We start from the raw sequence: 12,190 nt of genomic DNA on the forward strand, positions 1-12,190 counted from the left end.
TAAATCACACCGGGGTGTGATATACACAATGTGCTCCTAGTGTGTAAATCACACCCGGGTGTCAGACCACGCAGCACCTGGGTGTGATTTACACAGTAGGCCCGGCAAATGCGTAAATCACACCGTGGTGTGATATACACAATGTGCTCCTAGTGTGTAAATCACACCTGGGTGTCAAACCACGCAGCACCTGGGTGTGATTTACACAGTAGGCCTAGCCAATGTGTAAATCTCACCAGGGTGTGATATACACTGTGTGCTCGGTAGTGGGTAAATCACACCTGGGTGTCAAACCACGCAGCACCTGGGTGAGATTTACACAGTAGGCACGGTAACAAGACACTTAACCAAACCTTAGACCTGACCTGACCTAACCTAACCTAACCTAACCTAACCTAACCTAACCTAACCTAACCTGACCTACTGATTTTTGCCTACCCGTGGATGAGGAAGAAGTTACTCGCATGAAGAGATTGCAAGCAATGGTAAGTCAAATATTTTAAGGTTAAGTGGTTGTGCATCAGGCTTCAGGCCTTCGGCCTGAAGCCAGATACACAACCACTTAACCTAAAAATATTTGACTTACCATTGCCTGTAATCTCTCCTAAGGCATTGCCTTCGGCACTGCACCGCTTCGCCACGAGCATTCAGACGTCGCTTTCCATATTGTATTGGTGCTTTTAAACTTGTCGGTCGGCAGCGAACCCACCGCTACCAAGGAAAAGCGAAAATGCGGGAAAAAGCGCCCGCGCCGACGGGACTCGAACCCGCAACATTCGTATCATGGTGCAAGCACCTTCACCACTAGGCCAGGCGGTCAGCTGATTCCGAGAGAGAGGACGCCCGGACTCCCGCCGGAATATTCGTAGTGCTTAGTCTGATCTGACCAATGGGCGAGCAGAGTCACTGCTCTGACCAATGGACGTTCAGCGTTGCTATGACGTCACATCGTGGTGAGATATACACACAGCTGCCCTCTCTGTGTATTCCTCACCCGGGTGTGATTTACACTACGTAGTAGATTTTGTGTATATCACACCGGGGTGGGTGTGATTTACACAAATGGCCGGTATTGTGTAAATCTCACCGTGGTGTGATATACACGGTCCCTTATTTAAAAGTGCGGCATTTGTTGCGCGCAACGCAGCATATACCACCGCGTGCTACAAAACCTTTTAGTCAAACATTTAAAGGGACCCTCCCACCTTAACATTAGTTTTGAGTTGAGATAGCCAAGTTTTCGGCCAGGCTCAGAAACCACCATTTATCCTGGTCGCAACCCCCGCAGCTTTATGGTGTTCAAGAAATTTCTTCCCTTTACTTGCAGGGTGGGACCAGCGTGGTCCCTACCTCTTAACCATTACGGGAATCTGATGACGTCATCAGGCTTTCGAACGTCCGTCATTAATTTTACTAAAACGTTTGGTAGCACGCGGTGGTATATGCTGCTTTGCGCGCAACAAATGCCGCACTTTCAAATAAAGTCGCTAGGAACAGCGGAGATCCCAAAAAGTAAACAAAAGTAAAAGTCTAATATCTTGAAAACCGGTGAATATTTTTCGATAAAATTTGGTAGATATTCGTTTTCGCTCTTTCTGAACCTGGCGACATCACTTTCATGCCAATTCATTAACTTTTTTGAAGGTGGGAGGGTCCCTTTAACGGACGTTCGAAAGCCTGATGACGTCATCAGATTCCCGTAATGGTTAAGAGATAGGGACCACGCTGGTCCCACCCTGCAAGTAAAGGGAAGAAATTTCTTGAACACCATAAAGCTGCGGGGGTTGCGACCAGGATAAATGGTGGTTTCTGAGCCTGGCCGCAAACTTGGCTATCTCAACTCAAAACTAATGTTAAGGTGGGAGGGTCCCTTTAACGCCCTTAGTGCCAGAGAAACTTTCACAGGGAGATGAAACTTACAGGCGTAGTATCCTCCAGAGGTCTCACAACTGACAGCTTGTATATCTCAGATTTTTCACATGATCACGTCGGTGATCACACATGGTCCGGTCAGCTCAGGGGATAGTCAGGTCAGGTCATGGTCAGATCACATGAGGTCAGGTCGGTCACGTGACCTCATCATTTTAAGTCAATGGGGAAAAATGCAAAGTGCAAACTGCTATTTTGGGGCCGGGAACGATCTCCTACTATCTCAAGCACACGGGAATCGTGATTTCATGGCTTCCTTGCAAAGTCCGATGCATTACTTTTGCATCATTGACCTTGCACGACGACATTTATGTCGTCCCTATTTAGGGTCATACAAGTTTTTCGTCAATAACTCCCGATGAAATGGAGCTAGCGAGTAGGGAAAGCCACCAATGAACTAAAAAAGATCTGCCGAATAAAATGATAAGCGATAGGTATGACTTCCTTTAACCAACTTCGTGACCTTGGGGCTCTGACCGGACCTTGACCCGAGGTCAACACCTCAAGTTGACCTCACCCGAACAAAAAGTATACCACTCGACGTGCCTGAGCGAAGCGAACACGATGACACCAAAATCGCGGCGCTACTACCGTTTTTTTGCGAAGTTTTTGCGAAGTTGAATTAACTTCCCTCGGTTTTTCGAGTTTATCAATTTTAGACTTATCTTGAAAATTGAATGACTCTGGTCCCTGACTCAAATGACCTTACGGCTGTGACCTGTTTGTTCCTCGTGATCATGTCGGGACTGCGATTCGGTGTGTCAGTAGACATAATCCGTTTGTTCCCGACTTTTCTTGATTATAAACGTGTGAACATGTGAATGATAAGGTGGTTGTCCCAAACATTACGGTGGGTGTTGATGTCACGTGAAGGCCGGGTCAAGGTCATTGGCGTTGATGGCCATCGGCCTTTGTTGCCGACCCTAACGAACCGTCGGTGGCAGCCTTGGCTTCCTCTTTCGAGTTTTGCGTGATTCCAGGGTAGTTTTTGGAGCTGATTTCGAATTTAGTACCCATTTGAACATTCGAAATGTAGTTTTGTTGCCTACGCAATATATCGCGAAGCTGTCAGTCTACGGATAGCCGGCGGGTTGCCTACTGCATTGACCTGACCCGATCTACCCCAAGGCCTAAATAGCGTCTAGTTATATTTTCAATTTCGAATCCAGCCTCTGCAGTCTGCACATATCAGAAGAGGAAGGATTTAACATTCAGGAGACCTTAAACAATAAGGGATTGGATAGCAGTGTTGGAAGACATGCGACTTTTCCTTAGCTGGGCCGTCTTACCCCACCTTCCAATTTCCATTAGTCATTACGGTGTAGGGATCATCTATGCGATTTGTCATCTATGCGATTTGTCATTTCATGTTGTCATTTTCATTTATATTGTCACCGCTTTATTAATCAATCTGTTACCTGTTGTCAATTGTGCGTCAAGTTTGTTTGTTATTTGTAAACCGGCCTGCCGCTGGCCTCAGCCTTCGTAGTAACCGCTGTGCCATACGCTATAGAACGTGTCGTGCAAAGGTCACGGCGGCACCCCTGAGGCGGCCGCTGCCCGTACGTTTAGGAACCCATTGTCGTGACGTCATGACTGTGAACAAAGGTCGCGGTAGGGGCTCTCCCGGCAGCCGGACGGTGACTCATACGTTAAGCTTGTTCCTCGCCGCGCCTGCGGGCATATTGGTAGTACTAGGGACGGCCAGCATGTGACCGCGGTTTTTGGCGACATTGTCAATTCGTTTTTCGACTCTGCTGTTCGCTGCAAGACCAATACACATAGAAAACGGCTCGGGTATTTGGAGAAGAGCGGCAGCTCTGAGGCGAGGGAAGAACACGGAGATTCACTCGAACGACCTTACTAGGTCGCATCGGCCACAGCCAACTAAGGCCCTGTCGGCCGTCGTACGGCTCACGGATAGATTGACACAGACCGTTCGCTCTACACAGCAGCCTACGACAACGGAATGCCTACCTCAATTTAAATTTGCTGAAAGTCATTAGCGATATGCGAGTCGCTGAGTGCTGAGCGGTTTCCCAGTGTTCGTGAGGATTGAGAAAGTTGAAACTCAGTTGTCTAGAGAACATCGATATCGATTCATGAACAAGGATTCCTGCAGAAGCATGGCAACTTATTTATGTCGATGAATGAGACAGCATGATACTTTCTGTCGCTTACAAGCACTTTGTTTTACATTGAAACGTAAGCGAAATTGACAAGCTTCTGCTTGTCTTTGGCATTCATAGAAGCCGAAGCGGTAGGCTAGGTACCGGAAAGTGACGGACTGGCCCCCATTCCGTCACGGCCCCCAGTCAAAAGTGACGGAGACTGGCCACGGGAGGCGTCGTGCCGTGAAACGAGGACTTCTCTCCCGTCGCGTCTAGCAATGAAATTATGTGCGTATATTTGGCGTCAAATTCGTATTCGCGTGGAAAAAAATGATAAAAACTATCAGCGGACCCCTAGGAATCTCTTGCAAATTGGTCCACTGATACAATAAAATCTTCTGATTACGATGTTGATTATAAATAAGCGCGGCACGACCTACGAACGGAGTCATAAGAGGTCAAAGGTCACGCACCGTTGCCCATTATCAAAAATACATTGTATGCGGACCCCTAGGAATTTTTTGAAACTCATTTCTACTATATATTTTCATCTTCTGATCACAATGGTGTTAATATCTAGGCGCGGCACGCCCTACGAGCTGAGATATGACATTACCTAAAATCTAAGCGCGGCAAGCCTAAAAAACTGAGAAATCAAAGATCAAAAATAAGAATCAAATGATTGGCTTTATGACGCATGGCAGACCAAATTGGCGCAAACAATATTTCTGTGTGAATATCGTGGTGTGATATTGTGCTGGTTTTAATCGAATAATCGAAGGTCTATTTGCTCAAATAATCTGGTAATCACTCAAGATTAAGACTGATCGTCCCAAGATTAAAAGGATACTGGCTATTTTCACAGCGTTTCGATGTGCGAACTGCTGGATTGGGTGGTCATGGCAAGAAAAGTGCTCCTAATATGAATTGTTTTAATTTCAGTCGGGCAAACTGCAGGGAGGTAATCTAAAATAAGATTAATCTAATTTGAGATTATGACGTCACCGAAATGGGCGGAGCGATGACCATATAAGGAGCGATAATCAATATTTAGATTATATTTCCGACGTGTCCTCATTCAAACCCCTCATAACCATCGAAGAACTGCTCATAACCACGATATTTTTTTGTTGAGTGACAGACAAAACCCGATCCTACAGATTGCGAACTGGCCAGCACATTTGAGATTGGACTTTGGGAGTTATGACGTGAATAGTGAAGGTCACCGCTGAACGGGCAAATACATTAATCCATTTTACTCCTTTTTATCGTACTCATTAAATGTTAAGAAAGGTTTTTTTTTGGCAGTTCTGAGATAAGAAATATTAAATTATTCAATCCCACTACGAAAAAATGCGTATAATACAACGCATTTATTTCATTTCGGCTACGGCGATTTACGGCCGCGATCTAGCTCTGTCCGTGGCGTCGTGTATCCTCTCGGTAATAATTTTTTCCCGCCCGTATTTTTCGATGGAATGGTGCCAAAGTGGTACCAAAATAATGGTAACATGTTATTTACCCAGCAAAATTAAAGTTGGGTGGTAGAAGTGTGGCATTAATGCGTTATTGGCGTACAAAACCGGTGAGTGTGTTGTTATGAAGGTGACTCAGCTGCACCCCCAGTCATTTCAACCTAGTTTTTTTGACAAAATATTGTCAGGCATGGCATGTTTTTGTTAATTTTGACAACTTAGGACATCAATCAACACATCCTGAATCGTTGGTGCCAATTCATTATAAACCTTTGTCTGAGAGAGTAGAAATGAGTTGCTGGGACACTTCTCTGAAAATGTAAACAATGTATTATGGTGTCATATTTCCAGAAATAATTCTGAATTTTGATTATTTATATTTTTCCTTGAAATGACAGTCTGTGTGTTTGTGGTTTGGGGTGCAGTTTTGGCTTATATTTTCAATGCTTTTAATGCTATACGGGTATTTTAACACGAAACTCAAAAGTATGAATTATTCAAAGTTGCATGCCCCGGAACCCCAGTCAGAGCCCAACAGGGCTGCAATACATGACATCATTGCGGAAATCAAACAAGTTAGGTAGTTTTTATCTTTATAAAGTGCGGTAGGTCCCAAGGGATACCAAAACTTGAGTAGCCTCCGTAGTTACGGGAAGTGTTACAGGAAAAGTCGTGGGACGATATCATTGTTAGGCCAGGTCATTGGTATTCCACATTCACATGGCATTATATACCTTGAATAGGCTTTTGAGCTTAAATAAAAACAAATATTGATTGCTTATTTCTGTGTTTTATTTTCTAAAATAGCTTAAATATACTTACAGAAAGCCAGGTAATGTGCTGTATTTTTCTTTTCTATGTTAGACTGGCTCTATCTCCCTGCACAGGACGTGACGTTCCAGCGCCTTATACTGTCAGATTATAATGCTAGGGTTTAAACTTTATGCCTACCCTCTTGGATGCGAGATATGTAATCTTAATTTAGATTAGGCCAGCTGAATGTAATCTAATTTAAGATTAGTCAGCTGATTGTGTAATCTAAATAAAGATTAGTCAGCTGATGACATAATCTGAATATAGATTATCCGCCCATTGAGGCTGGATTTTTAATCCTAATTTAGATTATGTTCCCCATCATATTTCAGGAACCCCAAATTTTTTCTCAGAGCTGTTTTGGTGCTTCAGAGGCAGTTTGAGATGTTAACTGTGCTTTGTGAAAGAGTGGTGTGATTCTGTCACTCCTTGGCCACTACACAGCTGTTTCTGCAGAGGACTGCACAAATGCCCAAATATGGGCATAGAATAATCTAAATTCTGATTAATCTACATTTAGATTACCTCCCTGCAGTTTGCCCAACTGATTTTCCATTTTGATAGGCATAAGGTTGCCAGAAGCTTTAGACTGTGAAATAAAGCACGTTTTACAAGATCCTGGATTGCATTGCTGCAGGAACATGATGGCCTTGGGAACATGGCTCTGGAGATGGGTTGGAACATGATGGAACTGTGCAGAACCCAATGCGAGAGATTTGCACATGTCTTGTGGTGTGGAATGTCTGCAAAAAGGTGCAGTCTTCTTAGGTTGGGAATGGTAACACAATCCCAAAGTTTCTTGTGCCTTAGTGATCAAACCATAAGCACATGTCTGATGATGTGCTGATGCTCACCTGTTAGACTCTCCTGTTTCATATCCTCCTTCCATCTGATCGAGAAGTAAGGAAACAGTGAATGACATAAAATCTCCTGATCACGATGGTGATAAAATCTAAGCGCGGCAAGCCTAAAAAACTGAGAAATCAAAGATCAAAAATAAGAATCAAATGATTGGCTTTATGACGCATGGCAGACCAAATTGGCGCAAACAATATTTCTGTGTGAATATCGTGGTGTGATATTGTGCTGGTTTTAATCGAATAATCGAAGGTCTATTTGCTCAAATAATCTGGTAATCACTCAAGATTAAGACTGATCGTCCCAAGATTAAAAGGATACTGGCTATTTTCACAGCGTTTCGATGTGCGAACTGCTGGATTGGGTGGTCATGCCAAGAAAAGTGCTCCTAATATGAATTGTTTTAATTTTCCATTTTGATAGGCATAAGGTTGCCAGAAGCTTTAGACTGTGAAATAAAGCACGTTTTACAAGATCCTGGATTGCATTGCTGCAGGAACATGGCTCTGGAGATGGGTTGGAACATGATGGAACTGTGCAGAACCCAATGCGAGAGATTTGCACATGTCTTGTGGTGTGGAATGTCTGCAAAAAGGTGCAGTCTTCTTAGGTTGGGAATGGTAACACAATCCCAAAGTTTCTTGTGCCTTAGTGATCAAACCATAAGCACATGTCTGATGATGTGCTGATGCTCACCTGTTAGACTCTCCTGTTTCATATCCTCCTTCCATCTGATCGAGAAGTAAGGAAACAGTGAATGACAGAGAGTTGCGCCAATTATTCCACAGCTAGATGTAAGTTGGATTCGCATGACAGAGTTGCAATAGTGAGTCTGCTATAAGGTAGTTGGTAGAAATGGCAAGTATTTACTCGAGACGCTGCTCATAGTCTGTCTGGATGCAATGTGTGCCTAGTTCAAGTTGCATGTCTTGCTTGTGCTTGTGCTTGTGTTCTACGAGACATCCTAGTGCAAGGCACCTGGTGGCACACACTATCATTGATGATAGATTGTGGTTCAGAATGTTACGTTGACTCGTGACAACAGCAAGGACGATCTTCACACTTTGAGGTGCCGTACAAATGACTTCTGTGCAAAGGGTATCACTGTATAACCTCTTATAACTTCTGGTATTTCTGATAGCATTGCCCTAGCTTGAGTAGCTGTGTGTTTAAAGTGTCATTATGTATTTTGAAGGAAGATAAATTATGTTCTACGTACCTACCTCTCTTTTTATGACAAGGCTGAGGATGTGTTGAGAGCAGAAAACAACAATTGTCACTTGCCACTGCTGGTGTGGAGCACAGTCATGTGAGACACATGACTTACAGGCACTACAAAGCTATGCACTGCACCCCAGACACTTCTATGTGAGCACCTATGACACACAGCACATACTGGACAGCTGGGTTCAAGGTTACCACATCAGCTTACAGCTGGCTAAGGAACAGACCACTAATATCACTGACTTTTAATGGTCATGTCACCACAAGGATAATTAGTCTACATACAAAGCCTCTCCCAAGTCTGAGGCAAAAGGTGCTGAGAGGCCCCACACCATCTCAGTGTGCATCCCACAACACCTCTGAAGTCTGGTGAGGCCACCTTACATCGGTGAGATTTCGTGACCTGTCAGCGTGCCTCTTCTCTTGAGATGGTGGAGGGTCTGGTGATTTCACAGGTGAACCATCATCTCCAGAGGGGACAGGTGATTGCTGAGAGGACAGCAGAGGTCAGACAGGTGAGATCTTGTGAGGTCGCGGAATAGACCACCGTCTGCAGAGTGTCAGGACTCAGCATAATTCCCAGGCCAGGTCACGTGGGGTCACCAGACGGCCACAATCCCCAGGTGGGACAGGTGACTACTGGGAGGACAGCATGGGTGACAGGCCAGGTCACGTGGGTCTCCAGACGGGCCACCGTCACCAGAGACAACAGGTGACTACTGAGAGGTAATCAGGGGTCACAGGTCAGGTCACCAGACAGACCAGTCCCCTCTCGTGACGGTGGACGGTCTGGTGACATGACCTGTGACCCCTGCTGACACCTCAGTAGTCATACGTCCCCTCCGGTGACAGTGGTCTGTCTGGTGACCTGACCTGTGACCCCTGCTGACACCTCAGTAGTCATACGTCCCCTCCGGTGACAGTGGTCTGTCTGAGTGACCTGGCCTGTGACCCCTGCTGACACCTCAGTAGTCTCCGGTGACGGTGAATGGTCTGGTGATCTGGCCTGTGACCCCTGCTGACATCTCAGTAGTCACATGTCCCCTCCGGCGACAGTGGTCTGTCTGGTGACCTGGCCTGTGGGCTGTGACCCCGGCTGACATCTCAGTAGTCAAACATCCCCTCCGGTGATGGTTGACGGTCTGTTGACATGACCTATGACCCCTGCTGACACCTCAGTAGTCATACGTCCCCTCCGGTGACAGTGGTCTGTCTGGTGACCTGACCTGTGACCCTGCTGACACCTCAGTAGTCATACGTCCCCTCCGGTGACAGTGGTCTGTCTGGTGACCTGACCTGTGACCCCTGCTGACACCTCAGTAGTCATACGTCCCCTCCGGTGACAGTGGTCTGTCTGGTGACCTGACCTGTGACCCCTGCTGACATCTCAGTAGTCAAACATCCCCTCCGGTGACAGTTGACGGTGTGGTGACATGACCTATGACCCCTGCTGACACCTCAGTAGTCATACGTCCCCTCCGGTGAAGGTGGTCTGTCTGGTGACCTGACCTGTGACCCTGCTGACACCTCAGTAGTCATACGTCCCCTCCGGTGACAGTGGTCTGTCTGGTGACCTGGACTGTGACCCCTGCTGACATCTCAGTAGTCATACGTCCCCTCCGGTGATGGTGGTCTGTCTGGTGACCTGACCTGTGACCCCTGCTGACACCTCAGTAGTCATACGTCCCCTCCGGTGACAGTGGTCTGTCTGGTGACCTGACCTGTGACCCCTGCTGACATCTCAGTAGTCAAACATCCCCTCCGGTGACAGTTGACGGTGTGGTGACATGACCTATGACCCCTGCTGACACCTCAGTAGTCATACGTCCCCTCCGGTGAAGGTGGTCTGTCTGGTGACCTGACCTGTGACCCTGCTGACACCTCAGTAGTCATACGTCCCCTCCGGTGACAGTGGTCTGTCTGGTGACCTGGACTGTGACCCCTGCTGACATCTCAGTAGTCATACGTCCCCTCCGGTGATGGTGGTCTGTCTGGTGACCTGACCTGTGACCCTGCTGACACCTCAGTAGTCATACGTCCCCTCCGGTGACAGTGGTCTGTCTGAGTGACCTGGCCTGTGACCCCTGCTGACACCTCAGTAGTCTCCGGTGACGGTGAATGGTCTGGTGATCTGGCCTGTGACCCCTGCTGACATCTCAGTAGTCACATGTCCCCTCCGGCGACAGTGGTCTGTCTGGTGACCTGGCCTGTGACCCCGGCTGACATCTCAGTAGTCAAACATCCCCTCCGGTGATGGTTGACGGTCTGTTGACATGACCTATGACCCCTGCTGACACCTCAGTAGTCATACGTCCCCTCCGGTGACAGTGGTCTGTCTGGTGACCTGACCTGTGACCCTGCTGACACCTCAGTAGTCATACGTCCCCTCCGGTGACAGTGGTCTGTCTGGTGACCTGACCTGTGACCCCTGCTGACACCTCAGTAGTCATACGTCCCCTCCGGTGACAGTGGTCTGTCTGGTGACCTGACCTGTGACCCCTGCTGACATCTCAGTAGTCAAACATCCCCTCCGGTGACAGTTGACGGTGTGGTGACATGACCTATGACCCCTGCTGACACCTCAGTAGTCATACGTCCCCTCCGGTGAAGGTGGTCTGTCTGGTGACCTGACCTGTGACCCTGCTGACACCTCAGTAGTCATACGTCCCCTCCGGTGACAGTGGTCTGTCTGGTGACCTGGACTGTGACCCCTGCTGACATCTCAGTAGTCATACGTCCCCTCCGGTGATGGTGGTCTGTCTGGTGACCTGACCTGTGACCCTGCTGACACCTCAGTAGTCATACGTCCCCTCCGGTGACAGTGGTCTGTCTGGTGACCTGGACTGTGACCCCTGCTGACATCTCAGTAGTCATACGTCCCCTCCGGTGACGGTGAACGGTCTGGCGATCTGACCTGTGACCCATGATGACCTCGCAGTAGTCAGACGTCCCCTCCGGTAACAGTGGTCTGTCTGGTGACCTGACCTGTGACCCTGCTGACACCTCAGTAGTCTCCGGTGACGGTGAACGGTCTGGTGATCTGACCTGTGACCCATGATGACCTCGCAGTAGTCACACGTCCCCTCCGGTAACAGTGGTCTGTCTGGTGACCTGACCTGTGACCCTGCTGACACCTCAGTAGTCATACGTCCTCTCCGGTGAAAGTGGTCTGTCTGGTGACCTGATCTGTGACCCCTGCTGACACCTCAGTAGTCATACGTCCCCTCCGGTGACAGTGGACTGTCTGGTGACCTGACCTGTGACCCCTGCTGACACCTCAGTAGTCATACGTCCTCTCCGGTGAAAGTGGTCTGTCTGGTGACCTGACCTGTGACCCCTGCTGACACCTCAGTATTCATACGTCCCCTCCGGTGACAGTGGTCTGTCTGAGTGACCTGGCCTGTGACCCCTGCTGACACCTCAGTAGTCTCCGGTGACGGTGAATGGTCTGGTGATCTGGCCTGTGACCCCTGCTGACATCTCAGTAGTCACATGTCCCCTCCGGCGACAGTGGTCTGTCTGGTGACCTGGCCTGTGACCCCGGCTGACATCTCAGTAGTCAAACATCCCCTCCGGTGATGGTTGACGGTCTGTTGACATGACCTATGACCCCTGCTGACACCTCAGTAGTCATACGTCCCCTCCGGTGACAGTGGTCTGTCTGGTGACCTGACCTGTGACCCTGCTGACACCTCAGTAGTCATACGTCCCCTCCGGTGACAGTGGTCTGTCTGGTGACCTGACCTGTGACCCCTGCTGACATCTCAGTAGTCATACGTC

This window comes from Amphibalanus amphitrite, unplaced genomic scaffold, assembly GCF_019059575.1.
Source record: "Amphibalanus amphitrite isolate SeventyFive unplaced genomic scaffold, NRLGWU_Aamphi_draft 000134F_arrow, whole genome shotgun sequence".
Taxonomy (NCBI): Eukaryota; Metazoa; Arthropoda; class Thecostraca; order Balanomorpha; family Balanidae; genus Amphibalanus; species Amphibalanus amphitrite.